Below are 24,600 nucleotides of genomic sequence, written 5' to 3'. Positions count from 1 at the left end.
AGCTATGTAGCAAGATCCCCCATCTAGTTAAGAATCCATCCTTTTTCTGCCTCAATTAAGACTTGTAAGTGGCAAGGCTTAGCTCCTGAAGATAGTAGTATTAAATGGTCTTAGCATAGATAAATTCTCTTTAAACTCATTCAATATCTTTCTCGCCTTATCCTGGTAATAGCCTATGAATGTGCGATTGTAGGAAATCATCTTCAATCTACAATTCCTAGTGCGCTTATTCGAGAACAAGCTCACTTTCTTTGACTTGTTGCTGATAATGCTAATGCTATTTATACCTCCTCCTTTTCTCCTTCGATACGTGCCTGGTTGAAATCTTGCTCTATTTATATTCTTCTTGAAAAGGTCATACTTCTGCTCTCTTTCTTTTATCAGCTATTTGACTATGAGAAAGCTTTTCATCAGATAGTCTTTAGTTCTTTTTGTATGCCAGACATCTTTCTCCTAAAAAGACCTTACATGGTCAATGAAGGCCAAAGTATACCTATATACAAGAAATGCAGGGCAGATTTTGAAGAAAAAAGAGACGCATGTTTCTTTTCAACAAGAGGAATCACAACTTATTAAAGTGCTACAAAGTTTCATTTTTTGTTGCACCCCCAATTCCCATGATCATTGTGGAAGATCATGCATTTCAAGTCAATATTCATGCATTGCAAGAAGATATTGATGCCTCACCGAGAGCTATGAGTCATGGGAAGCCTCGCAGAAAGTTGTTCATCGCGAGATGATTTTATACCTCGCTGAAATTTATGAATCGCGAGAAGATTTAATACCTTACAGAAATTTATGTATCACGACAAGATTTTTATACCTAGAAGAAATTATGCATCAGGATAAGATATTCATGCCTCACAGAATATTATGCATCACGGGAAGATATTCATACCCCGCAAAAAATCACGCATCGCGGGAAGATATTCATTCCCCTCAAGATATCTTGCACTTCAAGAGAAGGAATAGTGCATCTCATGGGAATATTTACCCCTCAACATCAACTGCATCTTTATTTAACAAGAGCGAATACCAAGAGAATCATCGAAATCAACAAAAAAAATATCAGCACTGCATCGACATTATTTATTTTGACATCCAATGAAGAGTACATTGAAGATTATATTGCAAAAACAAGATATTTTCTTTACTTCAAACCAATTTAGTTAACGTCAAATGCCGAGGAGAAAAATTGAGTGTCGACCGGGTAAAAGACACTCTCTCCCATTGAAATTGCATTTTTATGCTGATAAGTTTTGTCTCAATCTTTGTCGTGAGCATCTGAAATGATGAATTCTCCAAAACATACCAAATGTGAGGACGACATCAAAAGGGATGTAGCACAACGTGAAACTTTTTTTGCAGCGAACTGGACATAGTCAAAAGAGGAATGTAAAACTCTTAGGACGCGAGAAGAGGAGTTACTTCCACCACAACCAAGACACACCCCTTCATAAGACACGTGGGTTTTTCTTTGGGTTTTGTCAGTATCGGTCTCGCATCATGAAACCTTGATATCTGCCGGAAGCAAGCTTCCAATCTGTGTGACAAAGCGCCAAGAGCCTTGAAAATTATATCCGTGTAAGCTCTTGATTAGGCGTGTGAAGCGCGCCACATTCACGACTAAGATGTTATCAGCCTGCTTTTCATACTCATTTAATTTTGCCACTTGTTAAGAGCAAAATGTTGTCTATCATAACAGATTTCCTTTTAAACTGATCGAGTCAATCTAAAAACCACCTGATTCCTATAGTATAAGAATATGTAGGCGAGCTTGGTGTTGAAAGCTCGGTTGTATTTCAACATTCACTATTAAATCTTATTCACAAGCATTTCGGTCCCTTCTTAATTTGGTATCGAAGTGACTTTTAATTATTTGAAAATTGTGCGTTAAGTCAAGCGTATCGATCTACAAGTGGCCTAAATTCTTATACCACCTAAGATATGTAGGATGACCACTTCCAAGTTCAAACATAATTCCTAAGTCCGTACCAAATCCCATATCCTATAAATGATATGCGGTCGGTCAAAATTGAGTCGGTCTATTTCATTTTGCTCGATTTTCTTGCATCAATCCGAGTAAAATGAAGGGCAGTTGTTGACACTCAATTTAGACCATCCTCAATAGTAATTAACTAGGTAGCTTCTCATTTTTAAACAATTTAAAATATATATATATATATATATATATATATAATATATACGTATATAAATGTATATATATATATATATATATATATATATTTAGCTTGCAAGTTATTTTAAATATGTTTTGACACTTTTATATTGATTTAGCTAACGTATTTGTCTTACATAATTATTCGTATAGTTTTTTAAATTTTACCAATATTCATAAAAAAATTATAATGATAGTAATATTTTGTTCCATATAAATATTTTCTTACTTATTTTAGCTTATATTTTGAATCTTTACTTTATATTCGACTTAATTATTTTATTTTGTTAACCTTAAAAAGCTTGTTACTTAATTATGCTGATTTTTCTTATTTTAAAAATTAATGAAATGGGCCAATTATAAGCTAATTTTACTTAATTTGAAGTTGTTAACTAAAAGACCAAAATTCGGCATTAGTTTTTGATTTTCCGCAGCCCAAACCCTTTGAATCCCGCAGCCCACCAAATTGCTCAATTTTTTCCAGCCCACCTTTTTACTTGTCTACAAGTCAGTCAAATTTCAGACCAAGTGTTAATTACCGGCCCAATATTGATTACCCATCCCTTTAGACCAAGTGTTAATTACCAGCCCAATATTGATTACCCATCCCTTTAACCCGACTCTTGTACGTTATCTTCTTCAGCAACATAAAACTCCCAACAAGGACACCTAAAGCAGCAAAAGTGGCCAGCAGCACGCGACTTTGTCCTTGGGCATAGGAGATGTCACCACATCTCCCCTATGAAATATTGGATCGATCAACATCGTCCATTTCCCTCTTCCTTTTTTGGAAAGGTTTCAGAGCTTGAGAAAAGGTGTCTACTCCGAAAGGGTGACAGATACTCGAAATTAAAAAATCATGGGCCAAGGGTGATCTGGATTTCATCTTCCCTCTCATTTCCCCTAAACCCTTATTCTTACCCCCAATATATTATATTTCTCTGTTCACCAAATGGGGGACGGAAGAAAAAATATTGATGACGAGTTAGAATTTGAAGGTTTTTTTAGGGTGGAAGGAGGAAGCAATAGAAAGAAAAAATACTAATCATATACCGTGTTCATGAATCGATCGAAATACATAGAAACAGGATCCAAATGATAAGAACTGGGGAGTTTTAGCTTAAAATTTTTCTCTCTTCTGTTCCTGGTCGTGTTGCGGAAGAGCTCGTCCTGCTCATTGTCGTCTGGTTCGCTGCTTATAAAAGGTAATAGTTCTTCCTTCACTCATGCTTTAGTTTGACTCTAATCATTATGTGTTGAACTATGTCTTTTTGATTTTCCCTGTCTACATCCATACTTTCTTGTTTGTTTTCACTTCAAGATTCATGGTTGTAAGGCTGTTTTCTTTGGCTACGAGCTTTCCAGTCAATTTTCATTGTTGTTTGGAGGCCTAAGTAGACATCATATTGTTCCATTCATTGCCCCAAGTTAGCGTATGCAAACTTTATTTGGAAGTGATAAGATCAACTTTCGTATTGTCATGATTGTACTTCAACCTTGCTTTGTTTGCCCTGCTTAAGACATCTTCAAGCATTAATGTTTCTCAATCTGGTTTGTTTATGCTGGCATTATTAAATGGATATGGTGTTTGGTTACATGGAATACTAGAAATGCTCTTGTCAATCTCGTTGTTCTGTGTGAATTTAGTCTGCTAGAATGTGAATGAATTTTTCTCTGTTAAATGAAATCTCTAGCACATATGCCTTGTCGTTCGAATCTGTTTTCCCTTCTACTTGGAGTTGCGAAAGTATAGAATGTCTCCCTTATGCATGTCTAATTTTATGCAAATGGTATCATGTGATATTTATTTGTCAGCTATTTCGGCTCATATGTAGAATGTTCAAAGATTCACTCTTTTAGAATAGGGATTTCTATTACTTTTTCTTGGTTTTGGATTATATTTTGAGCATAATAACATAAAATTCTCATTCATCATTTCATCAATACCACAAAATTCTAGTCCTGTTACATGAAGTTTGTTGTTCGTTATTTTATTTATGGGGGGAAATTGTATGCGGGTTTTTGGAGGAGCAAATGGAGGAGATATTAATTCATGATCTATGTCATTTATTTTCCCCTTATGGAAAATCTATTGCTTCTATGCCCAAGATTTTCATATATTGATTTGAGTGTGATTCTCTTTTTTGTGTGATTTGTTTTTGCGAACAAGTAAATATCATATTCCTTTAAATATGTTTCTTTCTTTAGTTGCTGCGATTAAATCTTGCTAATGTATCTTTATTTTTTTCTGTGACCTCTTCTCGAATCCTTTTGGACTCCACGTCCCGTTTTGAATTCTCCCCCCCCCATTGAGCCACTAGGTCTTAAGCCCCCCCCTCCCCCGAGCAGCCAACCTGTTCGAAATTGATGTACAGGTTCAGAGCAACAAGTATACTGCTTCGAAATAAGTTTACATGCCTCCAAGCTCAAAACAAATGAATATACCGGCTGTATATTTTAATATACAACCTTAATATACGATAAACATGTGCAAAAATATCAAAACACAGGCACAAAATAAAGGATATAATTTTCAACAAAAATAAAGGCATAGAAGGTCAAAAGTGGGGTCTTGTATGGACTATATACCAGAGTATACATAAAGTGTATACACATAATATTTTGAAGGAAAATAGGCCTAAAGGCCCAAAAACTTCAGCAGCAGAAAATGGGCTCAATGGCCCAAAATTGATGCTTCTATCCCTACTCTTTGTTTATTATTATAGCCACTAACATACTATTTGATTTCTGGTTCTAATATTGTTAATCCCAAAAAATAATTTCGCTGCATACTTTCATGTTTCATCAAGTAGGTTAATGATATACTTTCTCTTAGGTAGAAAGCTTTCCTTCTTGCTTCTAGTTACTTCTACTCCTAAAAATTATTTTAGTTGTCCCAAATATTTTGTGTGGAATTTAGTATGAAAGAATGACTTGAGTGAAGAGATCCCCGAATAATAACTTCCAGTAATAACATTGTCATCAACATATTCCACAAGAAGAATAATGCCAATTGTTTATTGTTTATAAAAGACTAAGTGATCACACATGCTTTTTTTCAACCAAAATTCCATAAGTACTTCACTGAATTTGCAAAAGCAAGCATGAGGGTTTTGTTTCAAACCGTACAAGGATTTGTTAAGGTTAAAAATATTCCCATACTTCCTTTCCCTGAGCAACTAATTCAGGTGATTGCTCCATATACACTTCTTCTTGGAGATCACAATGAAGAAATGTATTGTTGATATCTTGCTGGTGCAGCGGCCAATTCTCAAATGCGACTAAGGAAATAAATAAGTAAGCAAGAGTGAGTTTATCCATATGAGAAAATATGTCTGAATAATCCACACCATAAGTATGAGCATATCTTTTAGCCACAAATCAAGCCTTAAGTCTATTCATAGAGCCATCTAGATTTACTTTCACCTAAAAGACCCATTTGCATCCCACTACCTTTTTCCTTTTGATAAATCCAACAAGTCCCAAGTTGGATTCTTATCTAGTGCATGTATCTCCTCAACCATTGCATTATAACACCCAGTGTGACTCAAGACTACCTTAACTATCGTAGGAACAACAACAGAGTATAGAAAAGCAATCAAATATCTAGACATAGAGGATAAATGACCATAGGAAACAAAATTATTTATGGAGTATGCAGATTTGAAACTACGTGTACGTGTTCGAATAGCAATAGAGACATTAAGATCTTCTAGAATATCATATGAATTAGGATCTGATGAAAAAGGGACCGGTGTAGCACATGTATCATTGGCTTCTCGCCTCCTCAAGTAAACTTGTACAAACAAAGGTCTTTCTACCATAGAGGGTGCGGAAGCTGACTGTACAATATCACTTGATCCTCAATAGATAATCCAAAAGATGAAAGGACATTATTGGATTCTTCTGTCAAAACACAGATGATCTTATAGACCAACAACTCATCTTCCTCCCCTAGAGATGTAAAAATTGGAGGTGCATAAAAGAAAGGTGTAGTGTTTGAAAATAGCACATCAGTTTATACAAAATATTTTCCACATTTAGCATTATAACATTGAAACCCCTTCTGAAGAAAAGAATAACCCAAAAATGCAATACGATGCCTTTGGATTTAACATAATGATAGATGGTCGAACATCTCGAACATAGCAAGTGCTTCCAAACACCGTAGGTTCTATTTTAAATAGATACTTGTTTGGGATAAGAACATTGTAAGTCACATAACCGACAAGAACTATGGATGGCATATGAATAATCATAAAACAAGTCCTACAGACTACACCTGCCCAAAATTGTTCAGGAAGCTTTATTTGGAACAGAAGTTTCCGAGTTGTCTAAAGTAGATGCATGTTCTTCCTCCTAGCAACTCCATTTTGAGAGGGTATATCAATACATGAAGACTTGTGGAGAATATCGTGTTGTCTCACGTATGATTGAAATGATTCTAACATATGATCTTTATCAATGTCACTCTTTAGAATACAAAACGAAGCATCGTATTTTGTTTTGACATAAGCATAGAAGGCACAAAATTGATCAAACACTTCTGAGCGACTCTTCATGAAATAAATGAAAGTCACACAAGAAAAATAATCCACAAAATTAATAAAATACTTATGCCCGGTTTCGGAAATGACAGGGCATGGTCCCCAAATATCTAAATGAATAAATTCGAAACATGACATAGCCCTCTTATCAAACCTTGGAGCTAATGAGGTGCGATGATGTTTTGTAAATCGACATGACTAGCATTCTAATGAAGAAATATTTTGGAATTGCGGACAAAGCTTCTTTATCAGAGATAGGGAGGGATGTCTCAATAGACAATGTGCTTCAAATGGAGACACAACACTAGAGCAGGCAACAAGCTGAGGCCCCGATTCATCCAAAATATAGAGATCGTTAGATACATGTTCTTTACAAATAATTTGATTCGTCCTAAGATCACGAAACAAATAGTATTCTGGAAAGAACAAAATATAACTATTAACGCATCTTGTAACTTTGCTAACAGAAATCACATTGAAGACAAACTTTGGTAGACTTAATATTGATTACAAGGTAAGCGTGCAGGTTTGTTTAATAGTGCCATATCCAACATTGTTACAAGTTGATCTATCAGATATAGTAACTAGAGAGGGAGCTTTGTGTGATTGAACACTAGTAAAAATGGTAGGATTATTGGTCATGTGGTTTGAAGCACATGAATCAATAACCCATTTATTTGAAGAGGTGATTAGACATGTTTTATCTAATCCAGTAAAGGTATTAACTGAAGTTGATTCCTTTAATGATATCGAGAGAATTCAACAACCTCTTTATCAAAAATCAAAATCATATTATTATACCTTTGAGTTCCCTGATTATAGTCAGTCATATTCTTAATGATATGCTTATTCTACTAAAATGAATAAGTGGAGACACCAACAAGTCGCAAACAGACTATAATTCCAAAAATAAAAGCCAGCACAATCACCAAAATAAAATGACTAACCATACCTGATAGCTCCAAGACAAATCTAGCTTACAAATAAGAAACGAAGGGGATTTTGACTAGAAAAGAAAGCAATGTCTGAGAAGCTAACAAATTTTCTGGACAAGAACCAAAAACTAGAATGATGGGCACGTAGCTTCTTTGATATTATGGTTTCGAATTCTTACAAAATACCCTTATGGAAACAGTTCCATAATAATCCAAACTTCAGATTTCAGTTCACAAAAAGATATCCAACAAATATTCTTAGAACCCTTCTTCAATTTCAAGAATTTTGAAGAAGCAGCTTCACTCGAGAAAGGCAGACAATCAGCTTCCGATATAAGAGGTTCAATTAGAAACCAAATGCCACAAATTGATTCATAACACCTAGAAAATCAATTTATCTAACACAGAAATATTGTGCACATTCAAAGGTGAAAGATATTCAACTACTTCCCCGAAGCCATAGTAGCTTCCGGCAAATTCACAGTGACTTCGACAAAACCAAAGCTCATCTTAGACACTTTTTCTGATACTATGTAAGACATAATATATGTAGAATAACTTGAGTCTTTCTATTCATCAAAAAATGATCTTATACAAATATATACGTTTCTATGAAAGGAAACTAATCAAATTAAATCAAGGAAATCAACTAATAATCTTCTCGTATAATTAAGGTGGCTATATATGGAAGTTAAAATATTTACACTTATTTTATTTTATAACACAAGACAATAACATATCCAAGAAAATAAGGGAAATCAAATTAAATTGTCTTTGGTTTGTTTATTTGCTCCATAATAAATTAAACATGAATATTAAAGATACATATTATGAGATTTGAGTTTTAAAATTTTAGAAAAATTTTTCATATATCAATATTAATATAACATAGTTCGATTTTGAATTTTTTAGTGAACCCACTCACCAATTTCTTTTCTTATATAATTATTGGAAACCCTTCATAAAGTCTCTAGCTACTCCACTGGGGTGTATATCATATATCCAGACTCCAACAATTTATTATTCATAAAAATTACACACAACATATTTATACACTCGTGTCAATAACATCCTTTTCCTTTTCTTTTTGGAGTTATAATTTGAAATTTTAATTTAAAAGCTATAAAGTTAGAGCTTTATCAATTTTGTTGTAAATCAACACATTAACTTAAAAAAAAGTTTCAACAAATAAAAATTACAACACACGAATTTTATAGTCAAAGCAGCAAAGTTTTTTAATGGTTCTTAATGGAATATCCATATCCTCACTGTTATTTTATCACGACTTAGGTGTGCTCGTGGTAAAAGAAATGAATGCGAAAGAGAGAAAATGAGAAAGAGTGGAGCTTAATCCTTCTATTTTTATTTTGTTGGCAATTTTGTAAAAAAATATTTGATTATAATATATATAGAGAATTCATATAGTTTGTGGAGTGTAAAAAATATTGTTTTAACAATATTTAACTCCATGCAAATAGATCTTTGATCATCTCTATTACTATAAAACTAAAATTCAATGAGGGGAAGAGAAATATTTTTAAACTAATAAAATTATTTGCGTGCTGTTATAAATAATCTCATTAGATCTACAAATTATTTTTTTCTATATTTGTAAATTAAAAATATTTTAAAATATTTGCCTATAAATCTTGAATAATAAATAACTAAATGAAAGAACTGCAATTCATAAATATACACACATACATTCAACTAGATATAAAGAAATAATGTGAAATCATTAAAATTTAACAAAAATACTTACTCATCTTTGAACAAACATAATAAGTTATATCATAAAATATACTTCTAATTCCATTTGGGAGATTTACTAACCGACAACCATCACTATGAGCCAACAATGATAGTGTGTCTTGTCGACGCTTTCACAACATGCTTATACCTTCTCGGGGTATAGAACATCTCCACTAAGTGGATCCACTATGATCTGCCCAAAGATACCTAGAATTCATCTAACAAGTATGATTCTTTACCCATGTTGGTATACCTTGGTTATGAGTAATGGGAATTTTCTGAACTCTTCCCCATATCGGTTCACAATAGTAGTCCGAATAATATATACTCATGCTTAAAGTATTAAAACATAATCTTCCTTTCGGGTTACATAATTAATCAAAAATTCCTTTTTAAAGAGGTAACTTCTCTAAAATAATTTGAACTCATAAACCTTTTTTAGAAATCAATTATTCTCTTTTTTTTTCAATGTGAAAACTAGTATCTTTTAAGAGTACTTAGTTTCATAATACTCTTACTCAACTTATATTTCAAAACATTTTATAAAAAATATATCAAAATGATATCGTTATATGATCGTTGATGACTCATGAAGTTGATGTAAGGCAAAAATTCATATTTTTAATCAATGTTTACATCATAATTGTAATTTGTATTTTCCCTTTTTGAGCATAATTTTTATGAATTGTGCTTAATAGTTTATCTTATTTATTGATTAAATTGGTGGAATAATTAAAACAATTGGAGCTAAAACCAATTAAAGATGGATGGTTAAAGAAAGAAATTAAACATACAACTAAATTGATTAAATTAAATATACAAATATATTTATGTATAAAGTTTGTTAGATGCAAAATTGCGATAGAATTAAAAATCCCCCAATACATCTTTGTCACGTCGAAACTTTTTGCAGCCAAGAGAAATAGATGAGTGTAATGTGCCATTCAAATAGGTTGTAGCTTCCACGTGTCAGGATTCACAGGGTCCTAATTATTGTGATGGCAGCGGCACCAAAATTTGATATGCTCAAATTACAGCTCTCTAAAGAAATAGAAACAGTCATTGTCAAATAAAGAATCAAAATTTTAGGTTTAGGTTGATCCCACTAGAGTTATGATTTTGACTTAAACTTTACTCACTAATATATCCGTTTATCCAATTTATTTCTATGACAAATAAGTAATCGAGGGGAAGAGCGGTGGGAGGGGTTTGTGTGACAAACAATTATTGATTGTTAAGTAGCAATTGAACAATATTCAAACTTTGTTGTTATCAATGAGAGAGAAAAACTAGGGTTCATGTGTTCCCCATAAGCTCATAATGCGGTAATCCTAATAATAGTAATCATTTCCTAGGGTATGACATGCAAAGTGATATGTTATGTATCATTATGTTCTTGATCTACCAAATACACAATTTCACCCAACACCTTGGTTCGGCTACGTGTGTATAGTTTGTTAACCATTACCTTTATCTCATATTAGACTTCACATTAAAGTATGCCTTACTTTTCACCCTCGTATCAATTGACACTAGATTATTGGATAATATTATAGTAATTCTTAGTTGATAATTTTTTTCTTATTAACTACAATTTTGGTCTTAAAAGTAGAAACAAGGTGAGCTGTAACATGAGTTACCATTAAAAAGACTTATAAACGGAAGAATTATCGATGCATGCATCAATACTAGTGTATAATTCTGTAGTTATTATTCATATGTCGTTAATCGCACAGGGTTCCCACAACCCTAGTTTTGGATTTAGTTAATCATGCTTGAAAGAATGAAATTCATACTTTTAAAAGAAGAAATCATGAACTTATGTGTTAGAGTAGAAGAAATCAAAAATCGTAATTGAAATGAAAATTTAGCATAATACAAACAAACCTAAAAAATCAAATTGCTAAAGTTGCAAAGTTGATTCCACAAGAGAATACCAAATACTAAAAGCAAAACAATAATGTCTGACCTTAAAAAATGAGGTTCAGATACCTTATATATAGTAAAACTTGTCTTAATTAAACATAATAAGGAAATAAACGGATAGATGCGACATTAATCAATGACTCTGGCCTATGGAACATCGATCAACAACCTGTCCATAACCCATGACTTAGATGTTTTTTTTTCCAGAAGTTAGAACCCAAATTTTAAGACACACAAACAACCCACATCTGTAGTACAGACCGTAGGTTGGCCTACGTCTATGGGTCCCTTTCCGTGGCTCCACACTTAGAACTTTTTCGACAAGTATTGGAACTTAATATTTCTGAATCAATTGAATTTTGTGCAGGACGACTGTCACGACCCAAATCGGACCGCGACTGGCACCCAAAGTTACCCTCCAGTGTGAGCGAACCAACCAAATCTAAACCTTAACATTTCAATATAATATAAACAAAAGTAATGCGGAAGACTTAAACTCATTAATAAAATCAATAACTATTATTATCCCCAAAATCTGGAAATCATCATCACAAGAACATCTATGATCAAATTACTAAACTAAGAGTATTCTAAAAACTAAAACAAGTAAAAGCTAGTCCATTCCGGAACTTCAAGGCATCAAGATATGAGGAAGAAGATCCAGTCCAAGCTAGAAGCATTAGCTCACCCTGATGATCCGATGTGTTGAAGACTAGCTAGAAGTACTATTGATTCGAAGATGACGGCACGTTTGCTGCACTCCACAATTAAACAAGAAAAAAACATAAAAGTAGGGGTCAGTACAAAACACGGGTACTGAGTAGATATCATCGGCCAACTCAAAATAGAAATCCATATATACCAAGTAATATCATAAAATCAACTATGATACTCAACATGTAGCAACAACAAGTACTATATCATTAACAATTACCGTCAAGTTCACACATGAGGACTCAAGCCTCAATACCATACTCATTTGGGAATCATGTTCATTAGATTGAGTATATTAACATCTTTCAAGATTCATTATCTTTATTTCTCTTGTGTCGGTACGTGACACTCCGCTCCCTCAATATTCATTAATCCTCTTGTGTCGGTACGTGACACTCCGATCCCCGAAATCTACGTGTCGGTTCGTGACACCCTATCCCCTAAATCTACGTGTCGGTTCGTGACACCCAATCCCCTAAATCTACGTGTCAGTTCATGACACCCGATCCCCTAATACTACGTGTCAGTTCGTGACACCCGATCCCCTAATTCTACCTGTCGGTTCGTGACACCCGATCCCCTAATTCTACGTGTCTGTTCGTGACACCCGATCCCCTAATTCTACGTGTCGGTTCGTGACACCCGATCCCCTAATACTACGTGTCGGTTCGTGACACCCGATCCCCTAATACTACGTGTGGATTCGTGAAACCCGATCCACTAATTCTCCTTCTATCAATTCATCAAGCCTTCCTTCTTACCAAGGCATCATCAATCCCATTATTTTAGTTCATCACGCCTTCTTTTATACCAAGGCCTCATTATTGACAAAGATATTAGGATTTTGCAAGATTTGGGATTCAATAACTTCATCATGCTTATATAATCACAATTATATAATTACATTCATGCAAGCATACAATTAAGCACATAGCGGGGTTTACAATATTATCAATACATATCATTCGCTATTAAGAGTTTACTATGAATATCGTAAGAGAAACCATAACCTACCTCCACCGAAGATTAGTGATCAAGCAAGCAATTTCCCCTAGCTTTGTTCTTCGTTTTCTCTCTTCCTCGTTCAACTTTCTCTCTCTTTCTCTTGTTCTTTCTATTTTCTTTATTCAAACCCTCTTTCTTTTACCCTAATTAGTATATAATTAAGAATAAAAGATGGCAATAATAACCCACTAATTAACTTAAAGTTACCTCTTTTAACCCCCAAGTAATTGATTTATTAATATAAACCCACGAAATATATAATTATAGCAAGAAATAGTCCAAAACGCCCCTTTAAGACTTAACCAGAAATCCAACTCCGACTGGGATTACGCAACCTGTGACGGCCCATCGAGCCTGCAACGATCCTTCATGCAGGTTCGTCAGAGACTCAATTTCCTTAAGGAGTCTGTGACGGCCCGTCGTACCTATGACGGTTCGTCCTGCACTTCCGTCACGACGTTCAGAGAATCGTTCCCTGTACCCAATTCTCAAGAGTTGAAGTGTTTTGAAATGGTGGATCACGACGGTTCGTCGTGCCTGTGACGGTCCGTCCTGCAGGTTTGTCACAGAGTTCAGAGAGTCGATTTCAGCACCCAAATTTCAGAAATTTCTATGTGTTTTGGGACGAGACACCCTCAACGGTCCATCGCACCCATGACGTTCCGTCGTGGGTTCCATCGTCTCAGCCTGTTTTTCTAGAAATAAAATCTGCTGCTCAAAACGACTATATAGGTCGTTACAATATATACCAATTTACCCATCATTCATCCACGAACGATCACAAGAAGGAAAACAAGGGCGAAAAGGAGTACCTAAATCTGTAAACAGGTGTGGGTATCTTTCTCGCATATCTGCCTCCTTCTCCCAAGTGGATTCTTCAACCGGTCGATTCCTCCATTGCACCTTGATGGATGCAATATCTCTTGACCTCAACTTGCGAATTTCTCTATCTAGAATGGCAACAGGCTCCTCCTCATAAGTGAGATTCTCATCAAGCAAAACTGAATCCCAACGAATGATGTAGTTTCCATCCCCATGGTATCTTTTCAACATGGACACATGAAACACCGGATGTACTCCGGACAGCCCTGGAGGCAAGGCTAACTCATAAGCCACCTCCCCTACTCGCTTAAGTACTTCAAAGGGACCGATATACCTTGGGCTTAATTTACCCCTTTTACCAAACCGCATCACCCCTTTCATTGGCGAAACTTTCAACAAGACTTGATCACCTTCCATGAACTCTAAGTCTCTAACCTTCCGATCTGCATATTCTTTTTGCCTACTTTGCGCCGCTAGAAGCTTTTCTTGAATATATTTCACTTTATCTAACGATTCCCTCAGAAGGTCAGTACCCCAAGGTCTAACCTCGAATACAGCAAACCAACCAATGGGGGACCTACATCTCCTACCATACAATGCTTCAAATGGAGCCATATCAATGCTTGAGTGATAGCTATTATTGTATGAAAACTCCGCTAAGGGTAAGAAGTTATCCCAATGTCCTCCAAATTCTATCACACATGCACGAAGCATATCCTCCAACACTTGAATCGTTCACTCAGACTAACCATCGGTCTGAGGATGAAACGCAGTACTAAGGTCCAACCTAGTACCCAATTCCGCATGCAATGTTTTCCAAAACTTAGAAGTAAACTGCGTACCTCTATCTGATATGATGGAGAGTGGAACCCCATGCAACCGAACAATTTCTGAGACATAGATTTTGGCTAACTTCTCTGCATTGTAAGTCACCTTAACCGGAATAAAATGAGCAGACTTAGTTAACCTGTCAACAATCACCCAAATAGAGTCATACTTACCCATTGTCTTTGGAAGACCAACTACGAAATCCATTGCAATTCTCTCCCATTTCCATTCTGGAATGGGCATTCTCTGAAGTGTTCCTCCGGGCCTTTGGTGTTCATACTTTACTTGTTGATAGTTTGGACATTTGGAAATAAAATCCACAATATCACGCTTCATTCTACTCCACAAAAAGTGTTGCTTTAGGTCACGATACATCTTGGTTGCACCAGGATGTATAGAATACCTTGAACTATGAGCCTCTGTCAGAATAGTGTTGATCAAATCATCAACGCGGGGTACACATACCCTTCCCTTGATTCTCAAAACACCTTCCTCATCGATTTGTGCTTCCTTAGCCTCTCCTCGTAACACCATATCCCGAATTCGGCTTAGTTTCTCATCATCAAACTACTTTTCCTTAATCTGGTCAAGAAAAGAGGATCTCGCCTCCACACAAGCCAACAATCCTCCCTTCTTATTTACTTCTAATCTCATCAAGTCGTTAGCTAGAGTCTGAACTTCTCTAGCCAATGGGCGTCTAGAAGCTTGCAAGTGAGCTAGACTTCCCATGCTTCTCGCCTTTCTACTTAAAGCATCCGCTACAATATTCGCCTTCCCCGGATGATACAAAATAGTGATATCGTAGTCCTTCAGTAGTTCCATCCATCTCCTCTGTCTCAAGTTCAAATCTTTCTGAGTAAAGACATATTGTAGGCTACGACGATTCGTATAGACCTCACACTTAACCCCATATAAATAGTGTCTCCATTGCTTTAATGCAAACACTACTGCGGCCAATTCCAAATCATAAGTTGGATAGTTACGTTCATGCACTTTTAATTATCTTGAAGCATAAGCAATCACATTCTTCTCTTGCATTAGCACAGCACCCAAACCCGAATAGGATGCATCACAATAGAAAATGAAATTCTCACCTTCCAGTGGCAAGGTGAGAATTGGTGCAATAGTCAACACAGTCTTGAGCTTCTGAAAGCTTTCCTCACACTCATCCGACCATACAAATGGGACATTTTGCTTAGTCAAGTTCGTCAGTTGGGAAGCAATGGAAGAGAATCCCTTGACAAATCGGCGGTAATAGCTAGCTAAACCAACAAAGCTCCTTATTTCTGACGCATTAGTAGGTCTTACCCAATTCTTCACTGTCTCAATCTTAGAAGGATCCACCATCACTCCATCCTTAGAAACCACGTGCCCCAAGAAGGACACTGCATCTAGCCAAAACTCACACTTAGAGAACTTGGCATAAAGCTTTTTCTCCCTCGACATTTCCAATACTATTCTCAAATGCTCTTCATGTTCCTTCTTGCTCTTTGAGTATACCAATATGTCATCAATGAATACGATCACAAAGAGATCCAGATATGGCTTAAAAATCCCGTTCATCAAGCTCATGAACGCAGCAGGGGCATTCGTAAGGCCAAAAGACATCACTACAAATTCGTAATGCCCATACCTAGTTCTAGAAGCAGTCTTTGGCACATCCGTTGCCCATATTTTCAATTGATGATAACCGGATCTTAAGTCAATCTTAGAGAAGACACAAGCACCTTGTATCTGATCGAACAAGTCATCAATGCGAGGAAGATGATACTTGTTCTTTATGGTTACCTTGTTTAGTTGTCTGTAGTCTATGCACATTCGGAAACTCCCATCCTTCTTCTTCACAAACAAAACCGGAGCACCCCAAGGAGATGCACTTGGTCTAATGAAGCCTTTGTTCAACAACTCTTGAAGTTGGCTTTTAACTCTCTTAACTCCGCGGGAGCCATTCTATAAGGGGGTATAGAAATGGGACGAGTACCCGGTTCAAGATCAATACAGAAGTCAATATCCCTATCTGGTGGCATACCAGGAAGATCTTTAGGGAACACATCAGGAAACTCACGAACCACCGAAACCGACTCAATCGAAGGTACTTGGGTAGTGTCATCCTTGAGATGTGCCAAGAAAGCTAAACACCCTTTACTAACCATTTTCTTAGCACGAAGAAAAGAGATGATGCGCACCGGTTTGGAAGTGTAGTTACCCTCCCACACTAACGGATCTGTCCCAGGCTTGGCTAACGTCACCGTTTTAGCATTACAATCCAAGATCGCAAATTGCGGAGAAAGCCAAGTCATACCCAGAATTACATCAAAATCACCCATTTCTAAGATAACCAAATCTACATAAGTGTTGCTCCCCATAAAGTTCACGAAACAAGACCTATATACCTTCTCGACTACCACAGACTCACCCACCGGAGTAGAAACACGAATAGGCATATCAAGTAATTCACAATGTAAATTAAGACCATTACCAAATGCGGAAAATACATATGAAAATGTAGAGCAGCGTCAAACAATACAAAAGCCATGCAATCACAAACCAGAAGATTACCTGTGATGACAGCATCAGATGTCTCCGCCTCCGATCTCCCAGGGAAAGCATAACAATGGGCCCTTTCGTTTGTTTGTCCGTTGCCTTTACCATGTTGTGATGTAGTGGCTCTAGTTTTCCCATCACCCCGGCCGTTTTGGTTACCACCATAACCTCGACCACCGCGTCCTCCAGAATGACGACCTCTTCCATAACCACCTCTACCTCTAGCTATTGGGGGTCTATAACTTTGTTTGGGACAATTCCTTCTAATATGAACAGTCTCCCCACATCCATAACACTCTCTAGAGTCAAGCATAGGTCTCTCCGAGAAGTGTTGACCGGTCTGAGGTGGACCCCCAACTACAGTCTGTAGTGAAGACTGAATGGGTCGAACTGAGTAACCTCCGGAACCCTGTCCTCTCGAGTAAGTACCATTAAACTCACCTCACTTTCGAAACCTTTTTGATGTAGTTGCCATGGTGAAGTCCTCTGGATTCACTCCCTCTACCTGTATCACGAAGTCGACCACTTCTTGAAAAGATTTCGCTGTAGCCGCTACCTGTAAGGCTGAAATCCGCAACTCTGATCTCAACCCCTTCACAAAACAGCGAATCCGCTCTTGTGGACTGAAACATAGTTGGATGGCATATCTGGATAGTGCACGAAACTTAGCCTCATATGCATTGACCGACATCCTACCTTGATCTAGGCTCAAGAACTCATCCCTTCTCCTATCCCTCAAAGTCCGGGGATATACTTTTCCATAAACAAGCTAGGGAATGAGGCCCAAGTCATAGGTGGTGCCTCTGTTGGTTGACACTCAACATGTGACCGCCACCACATTTTGGCGTTCCCTTGAAACTGATAACTCACGAACTCAACACCAAACCGTTCTACTATACCCATCTTGTGTAGTAGCTCATGACAGTCAACCAAAAAATCGTAAGCATCCTCCGATTCAGCAACCTTGAAGACTAGAGGTTTCAATTTCAAGAACTTACTGAAAAGTTCATGCTGATCATTTGTCATTATAGGCCCATTAGTTGGACGTGGAAACGTGCCTAAGTCCAATGAGGCATCCATACGAGGAGCCATAATGGCTGCATGGTGTAACTCTGGAGCCTGAGGTGCTGGTGTAGAAAACACTGGAGGAGTTTGACCTTGATCAGATAACCCACTAAGATAAGCAAGCACCTGATTTATCATCTCTGGGGTAGTTTGGGGTGGCAATCCCTCATTTTGCACTTGTTCATTTTCCCCATCCTCCCCTTCTCGTATTACTTCTTCAGTCGGTGGAGGAGTCACCGCCCTAGCATCAGATGGGCTAGGTGCTCATCCTCTTCCTCTAGAGGACGTCCTCCCACGACCTCTTGTCGTTGCTCTTCCTCGAGCCACAGCCCCAGTGGCTGGCTAAGACGCACCCTGTTCCACCGGTGCTGGTGTTGGTGTGGTTGTTGCTCTAGTTCTAACCATCTGCGAAATAGAGTGAAGATGGTCAGATACCAATTTGTATCACCTAGATACCAATTGGACCCAAGTAATAGCACGAAAGAAAGAAAGAAAGAATGGAATTTTCCTAAAGTCTTATAGCCTCTCAAAGAAAAGTAAAGGCGTCCCCCTACCGTTCCTTAAGACTCTACTAGACTCGTTCTTGTGTGATGACCAACGAACCTAATGCTCTGATACCAAGTTTGTCACGACCCAAATCGGACCGCAACTGGCACCGACACTTACCCTCTTGTGTGAGCGAACCAACCAAATCTAAACCTTAACATTTCAATATTATATCAACAAAAGTAATGCGGAAGACTTAAACTCATTAATAAAATCAATAACTATTATTATCCCCAAAATCTGGAAGTCATCATCACAAGAACATCTATGATCAAATTACTAAACTAAGAGTATTCTAAACACTAAAACAAGTAAAAGCTAGTCCATTCCGGAACTTCAAGGCATCAAGACATGAGGAAGAAGATCCAGTCCAAGCTAGAAGCATTAGCTCACCCTGATGATCCTATGTATTGAAGACTGGCTAGAAGTACTATTGATTCGAAGATGACGGCACGTTTGCTGCACTCCACAATTAAACAAGAAGAAAACATAAAAGTAGGGGTCAGTACAAAACACGGGTACTGAGTAGATATCATCGGCCAACGAAAAATAGAAATCAATATATACCAAGTAATATCATAAAATCAACTATGATACTCAACATGTAGCAACAACAAGTACTATATCATTAACAATTATCGTCAAGTTCACACATGAGGACTCAAGCCTCAATACCATACTCATTTGGGAATCATGTTCATTAGATTGAGTATATTAAAATCTTTCAAGATTCATTATCTTTATTTCTCTTGTGTCGGTACGTGACACTCCGCTCCCTCAATATTCATTAATAATCTTGTGTCGGTACGTGACACTCCGATCCCCTAAATCTACGTGTCGGTTCGTGACACCTGATCCCCTAAATCTACGTGTCGGTTCATGACACCCGATCCCCTAAATCTACGTGTCGGTTCGTGACACCCGATCCCCTAATACTACGTGTCGGTTCATGACACCCGATCCCCTAATTCTACGTGTCGGTTCGTGACACCCGATCCCCTAATTCTACGTGTCGGTTCATGACACCCGATCCCCTAATTCTACGTGTCGGTTCGTGACACCCGATCCCCTAATACTACGTGTCGGTTCATGACACCCGATCCCCTAATACTACGTGTCGGTTCGTGACACCCGATCCACTAATTCTCCTTCTATCAATTCATCAAGCCTTCTTTCTTACCAAGGCATCTTCAGTCCCATTATTTTAGTTCATCACGCCTTCTTTTATACCAAGGCCTCATTATTGACAAAGAGATTAGGATTTTGCAAGATTTGGGATTCAATAACTTCATCATGCTTATATAATCACAATTATATAATTACATTCATGCAAGCATACAATTAAGCACATAGTGGGGTTTACATTATTATCAATACATATCATTCGCTATTAAGAGTTTACTACGAATATCGTAAGAGAAACCATAACCTACCTCCACAGAAGATTAGTGATCAAGCAAGCAATTTCCCCAAGCTTTGTTCTTCGTTTTCTCTCTTCCTCGTTCAACCTTCTCTCTCTTTCTCTTGTTCTTTCTATTTTCTTTATTCAAACCCTCTTTCTTTTACCCTAATTAGTATATAATTAAGAATAAAAGATGGCAATAATAACCCACTAATTAACTTAAGGTTACCTCTTTTAACCCCCAAGTAATTGAGTTATTAATATAAACCCATGAAATATATAATAATAGCAAGAAATAGTAAAAAACGCCCCTTTAAAACTTAACCAGAAATCCGACTCCGACTGGGATTGGGCAACCTGTGACGGCTCGTCGTGCCTGCGACGGTCCGTCATGCATGTTCGTCAGAGACTCAATTTCCTTAAGGAATCTGTGACGGCCCGTCGTACCTACGACGGTTCGTCCTACACTTTCCATCACGACATTCAGAGAATCGTTCCCTGTACCCAATTCTCAAGAGTTGAAGTGTTTTGAAACGGTGGATCACGATGGTTCGTCGTGCCTATGACGGTCCGTCCTGCAGGTCCGTCACAGAGTTCAGAGAGTCGATTTCAGCACCCAAATTTCAGAAATTTCTAAGTGTTTTGGGACGAGAAAACCTCAACGGTCCGTCGCGCACATGACGTTCCATCGTCTCAGCCTGTTTTTCCAAAAATAAAATCTGCTGCTCAAAATGACTAAATAGGTCGTTACAACGACTCGTGCGTCGACATATGGTTCATCACTCTCTTCCATAGTTCCACACATGGTAAGATTTCCTTGAGTGACATCCCACACCAACCCATATATGGAACGTAACTGGACCTATATTATGTAGGTCACTTCCCTTGGTATCCACTTTTGCATATTTTTAGTTGTCTCTCTCTTAACAACATCCAAGCCTATTTCCTTCAATACAACTAAATAAATATTAAATCCAATGCAAAATATCCTTGGATACACAAAAATCATAAGTGCAACGTATTAAAAATACTATAAAATGACAGTATATAATAAGTCATACTACACTTAACACCTCGATACTAGACCTAGAAAAATGCAGCAGAAAAATCCCATGAACTATTTAACCATGGAAGGATTCATAGACTAAGATAAGGTCCAAGATCCGTTGCCTTTCCCGTGGACTCAATACCTTCCAGCAGAGGTTGCCCACGAGGCCTTTCACGAGTTGTGGACCACCTCATAGGCCGTTCTAGTTCCCATGTTAGAGAGTCTAAATACCCCCAAGTTGTGACATAAAACCACAGATCCCTTCATGGGCGGTGGTCTTGATAAAAGACTATGGGAGGGTCCGTAGAACTGAGCAAGCAGACCAGCAACCCAAGTAAAGATTCACAATGACCTTCACGATTTGTGTCCCTTCACATTTGGCGTTGTAAGGCTCGTGATTGAACCATTCTAGAACCTGCAACTATTGGACCAAGGACAGCGAATCACTTGACGGTATGTTAGAGGGGTTGTATTAAGCCCCATTAGACTTTAATGTCACGGGTTGTGTGGTCTTTTCCTAATGTGTTGGATCGTAAACGAAGTCGTTAAACCCCTAAATTACGTCATTTCTATTATTTTTATCCTAGTATAACTTGAAAATACCATACTTAATTATTCACCAAAACTCAAGAGAAACTTAGAGCAAAAAAGAGAGAAAGGCGAGCTGTCCCTCAAGAATACTTAATAAGGTTTTCAGAAGTTCCAACCCTAAAATAAAATTATTTCTTTGTGAATTACATTACCTAGTATGTGGGAACTCACTACTGGGTTCCTGTTACCCATTTGGTCCCTAGAATTAAGTCAGATTCTTGATTCCCTCCAAATTATCTAGACCTCGGATGTCTAGATTTCAAAAGTTTATTATGAAATAGTTATTTTAATGTTCTAATAAGATTATCATATAGTAGTGTGGTATTTGGTTAGAATTATGTGTAATCTTAGAACCCTAGTTATGCAATTATTTTAAAGATCAATTGCACATGTTAGAACAGATAAAAAGATATACATGCGTCAGTTCTGAATGTTTTATTATAATATATAAATGTTGTATTTTCAGATTATTGAGCCATCAATTTTACTTTAGTTATGTTATAAATTTTTTATATTAAGTTAGGAGTAGGCTTTATACCAAGTTGTACTAGTGTCAGTAACACTCAAGTATGAGAACTACGTGTCCTAATATGCTATAAGTCCCGCCATCACTTTTGTGATCACACCAATCATGCTTCTATACCTCTGGCAGGGTATATTGAAACCTCTCGATGGGTAATAAACCTTTGACTCCACATTTTTCTCAAGTAGTTTTATGTTGGATACTAGTAGCTCCCACGATCATATGTTAGTGCATTTTTCGGTTACAATTAGGTATTTAGTTTCAACATGTTATGAGCTTTGTCATTGCATTAAGTTAGTTCATGTACAGTATCTACAATATAGTATCATGCTTATCTTACATCCTTGCTAAGTAATATTCTCTGTTCAGTTATGTATTTTATTCAACTTTATTCTATACTCCATGATGTGCTTGTGAAAATGAATTCATTCATATTTCTAGCTAATTTTGTGATTCTTTAATGTAAGTTTGACTTTGAGGTCCCTATTCTTCTAGAAAGACCATTCAAGTCATGCCCCTAGCTACCCCCTAGACGCAGATACGGAACGTAAGACCATAAGTTATCCCATGCTAACCCTGCTGGCATGATCATGAGCATACTTAAGATAATAAGCTGATGCGGAACCTAAATCATAAATTATAATGAAAATATGTGGAATACTCATATTCTATAATTGAGATATATGAAAACTAATATGTTTAATACAATGAAGTTACTAACTCAAGACTAAGCTAAAACTAACTATGTCTTATTTAAGCCTCTAAACTAGGTAAGAAATATAGGGACAAAGCCCCAGATAAATCTAAAAAAACATAAACTAAATTACTAAAGACTGAAATGACGCTCATGACTCTTGTCGTAGGAGAATGAGGACTCACCACTGAATCTACTGAACTAGAGATCTTAAATCGATCAATGAGTGTTCTGAATGCAGAGAACCTGAACCTACAGCACGAGAAGATGTAGTGCACGCATGCGTCAGTACTTGAAAGGTACTGAGCATATAGGATAGAGTAAAGCTACGATATAACATAATTGGACAAACATAAAAACAAGTATAATAATCTTACATGATAATTTGAATTTTGAGCTAACTAGATGCACTAACCAATCAATAACATGCTGAAACAGAATATTAAATATACTGATAAATGGTCAATGCAGAGAGTCTGACTGAATTTTGGGAGCTACTAATAACCGATAATAAAACCACATGAGTTACATGTGGAGTCCGTTGTATATGCCCCATCAAGATGACTCAATATACCATGCCAAAGTTATAAAAGCATGTTGGTGTGATCACTAAATAGATTGCCCACAGAGGGGACTTACAACCTACTTGGCTAGTAGTTCTTGGACTATTGGCTACGCTTAACCCTAGTCCAGCTCGGTATTATGATACTCTCAATAAATTCATTTAATTATGTTTGAGTTTTTGTAAATGCTGGATAGCTCCAAATTCAACATGAAAATTGAGAATGCAACAATAAATCTTGTAATTATGCTTTTATAACTGAAGCATGTATATCTGAAGTGTTTGAAATATCTTACCTAGCATGTGTAATTCAAGAACTAAAAAAATGCAGAGCTAGATTTATGAAATTCATGTGATAATCTAAGTAATAACATGATAATCTAATTTGGAACATATATTTAATAAATTCATAAAGTTCAATCAATGTTCTAGAAAGCCTACGTTTAATCATGATAGAAAATAAAGAATCTGACTGAAAATCTAGGGAACCAATGTGTAAAAGAAACCCACTAGTGAAATCCCACATACATTGTGATGAAATCCACAAAAAAGTACTTAGGTTTCGGGGCTGGAACTGCTGGAATTTGTTGTGTTCTTGAACTAAGGTTCTCTAGCTTTTTCTCCCATATTGCTTCTAATTTTCTGAGTTTTATTTAATGATTTAACTTAGATATGTTTTAGTTATGTTTATAGGGTTAAACTGACTAAAATATAATAATTTAGGGTCAAACCGATGTATCTTAAGGTTTACAAGAACTGGCAAAAGACAAAAAGACCCTGAGTAAGTTGCCGTCGAACCAATCGATGTCCAGGACTGACTGTCCGTTAATTAACCGACACCCCATTGGTTGGGCCTATTCGATATTCCTTTACTAAAATGGGCATAACTTTTTACTAAGAGGTTTAATTTTAGCAAG

This window comes from Solanum lycopersicum, chromosome 10, assembly GCF_036512215.1.
Source record: "Solanum lycopersicum chromosome 10, SLM_r2.1".
Lineage (NCBI taxonomy): Eukaryota > Viridiplantae > Streptophyta > Magnoliopsida > Solanales > Solanaceae > Solanum > Solanum lycopersicum.
The sequence above is the reverse complement of the archived record's forward strand: the minus strand, read 5'-3'. Positions refer to the sequence as shown.